This window comes from Ictalurus punctatus, unplaced genomic scaffold (genome assembly GCF_001660625.3).
Source record: "Ictalurus punctatus breed USDA103 unplaced genomic scaffold, Coco_2.0 Super-Scaffold_100060, whole genome shotgun sequence".
NCBI lineage: Eukaryota > Metazoa > Chordata > Actinopteri > Siluriformes > Ictaluridae > Ictalurus > Ictalurus punctatus.
Genome location: NW_026521090.1, coordinates 449,580 through 452,657, shown reverse-complemented (window position 1 = coordinate 452,657; position 3,078 = coordinate 449,580). Strand labels below are relative to the sequence as shown.

Sequence of the window (3,078 nt, the reverse complement as noted above, 5' to 3'; positions counted from 1 at the left end):
TTTGACCACTGAACCACCAATGCTTATCTTAAAGGAGTAAGGACAATGCAGAGTGTGCTTTTCATTAAGTATTGTTCTGATTAAACAGTTTGGTTTCAAAATAGAAAAGGAGCATCCTAGGTCTCTTGTATATTTCAGCAGCATGGAGTTGGTCTAGAGTGGGCAGAAATGATAAGGCTTGTAATGTTCTTTTGGTGAAGGCTTAACTGTCAAAACTCACTGCGGCATTGGCCGGGAATTGAATCCCGGGCCTCCCACGTGGAAGGCGAGAATTCTACCACTGAACCACCAATGCTTAGTTTAAATAACTAAAGACTTCGCAGAGTAATCTGTTCAGGTAAGTATTGTACTGCTTCAGCAATTTGGTTTCAGATTTGAAAAGGAGAATCCTAAGTCTCTTCCTTATTTCAGCAGCAGTCACACACTATATTTCCAGATACTGTATAATATTATAATATCTCCTCTCTGCTCAACACGCATGTAATGCAGTCTACATACCGTAGAGCAGTGTTTTTCAACCACTGTGCCGTGGCACACTAGTGTGTCGTGAGAGATCGTCAGGCGTGCCTTGAGAAATTGTCCAATTTCACTTAGTCTTAAAATACTTTTTTATTAAAATTTATTCATGATTATCTGCAAATAATAAGCCATTGTTGAGTGTCTGTGCTGTAATATAGTGACTGGCAGAGTAATGTAATATTCGTCCGGGTGGCAGCAGGTAATTGCCTCCTACCTTCTTAGAGACAAGAGAATTAGTGACACATGCGACAGGTCGTGGTGGCAGTGATGGAGAAGTTTTTAAAAAGGAAAAATGCAAACTCCGAACTGGGCCCTGGACAAGATTGTGACCCAGGTGAAGGGCCTAGTATGAGTGGTGGTAAAAAGAAAGCAAAGACGGTGAGCTCGAGGCAATACAGCAAAAGTTATCTTTCGTTAGGATTTACTTTCACCAGCGATGAGATGACCCCGACTCCATTATGCTTGGTGTGTGGCGAGAAGCAGTCCAATAGCGCCATGGTGCCAAGCAAGCTTAAACCCTATCTCCAAGCGAAACACCCGTCGCTTCAAAACAAGCCGATGGACTATTTTGTTTGCCTGCGTGAAAACACCAAAACAGGCAACATTAATGAGAAAAACTACAAAGGTAAATTAGAAAGCCCTCAAAGCTACTTGCTGAACTTGTAGCTAAATGAAAAAAGTCCCACACTGTGGCAGAGACGTTAATACTACCTGCCCGCAAAGACACTGTCAACGAGATGCTCGGCCCTGATGCGGTTAAAGACATATCTAAACTCCCGCTCTCAGATAACACAATCGCCAGACGTACTGATGATATGTCTACAGACATCGAAAGCCATGTTTTGGAAAAGATACGCATCAGTAGGAAATTTGCGTTGCAACTTGATGAGTCTACGGATATTCTCAGCTCTTGGAAAATGTGCGTTTTGTGGATGGAGATGCCATTAGAGAAAACTTCCTATTTTGTAAGGCACTGCCAGAAAAAACAACAGGAGAGGAAATTTTTTGGGTCAAATTGACCAGGGAGGACTTGCGTGGGAAAATTGCACAAGTGTTGTGGTGTGCAAAGCTGGCATACCTGGCAGATATATTTCATCATCTGAATGAACCAAACACACGGATGCAAGGCCGAAATGAGATAAAATAAATGGATTCCATTTAAAGGTGCACCTCTGGCAACAACATGTGCAAAGTGCCAACCTTGAGATGTTCCCACTCACAGAGGAACGACAAGATCACCCTGCTGCACTGTGCAAGGTAATAGGTAAACATCTGTAAACTCTTGAGGAGAAGTTGTCATTTTATTTCTCTTCAGCCTCCACTGAATGCCTTGACTGCTATTGGAAAGGACATAACTTTACAGGAGCAGGAGGAACTAACTGAACTGAAACAACACCGTGGTTTAAAGCTAAGATTTGCTGAACTTCCTTTGGACAGTTTTTGGTTGACTGCTGCCAAGGAATTCCCCATTCCGGCCAACAAAGTTTTGACATTGCTCCCATTTTCCACAACATATGTGTGTGAGCTGAGCTTTTCAAGCCTAACTGCTATAAAAACTAAAAACAGAGAGAGACTGAAAGCTGTTGAAGAGCTTCGTGTATGCCTTTCTTAAATTCCTGCCAGGATATCGGCTTTGTGTTCATCTATACAGGCCCAGGTTTCACACTGAGTGAGTATAAATAAATTGAGAAACTATATTGTAATTATATACACTGTATTAGGCTACAGAGTGCCATTCTGTAACATTTTTGGTTGGTGGTGTGCCACAAGATTTTTCCAATGTAAAAAATGTGCCATGGCTCAAAAAAGATTGAAAAACACTGCGTTACACTACACAATTTAAGAAGCTACACTTACTTCTGCTTCCATTTTAACACTTTTCAGTTTTGGAGCAACAACAACAACAACAACAACAACAACAAAAAAGTGTTGGAACAAAATAAAACTTATTTTCCATTCCAGGTTTCAGGTATTCGCGGGTGCAATGCAACACTGTTCCACACACAAATAACTCTTTTGAATGGTTAAGTGACTAAAATCAGAAAGCGCCACCAGCATATCTGACAAAGATGACTCATGAACCAATTCTTTAATCACTAGCTGAAAACGACGTTTTGAATTTACACAAACGTCAAATAACAAATACAACATTCTACTTTCTCATGAATATGGTATAGTGCATTGCTTAATCAGAAGTTTTTCTTAGAAAGACAAGATATTTAAATTGAATGAATTTAATGAAACCACACATCAAGCTGTCTTTTCTAACAGAACATCAAATTTAGCATTAGCTCCCAGTTCCAGAAAGTTCTAGCCAGACATTCAAGGGGAAAGAATCAGAACAAAATGCAAAATAAAAAAAAGTAGTGAAAGATGAAAGTGAAGGAATAAACGAGGGGGTTGTGTCTTAGTTGTTGAGTAATTAAAAACTAAAAAAAAAGCTGTGAGATTAAGCGTTTGTCACAACGATGCCAAACGCTCTGCGTCTCCCGACTATTTCTTTGGGATTGTTCCCAAACTGAGAAATAAAGGTTCTTCAGTCATGCTTCCCCCACAATC

The 3,078-nt window shown here is 40.3% G+C and overlaps 1 non-coding gene across 1 annotated transcript; it reads right to left on the bottom strand.

The window, feature by feature from the left end:
- Positions 1–223: 223 nt before the first annotated feature.
- On the bottom strand, positions 224–295 carry trnag-ucc (transfer RNA glycine (anticodon UCC)). Its single transcript has one exon. It is a non-coding gene; the product is annotated as a tRNA-Gly (tRNA).
- Positions 296–3,078: the final 2,783 nt, after the last annotated feature.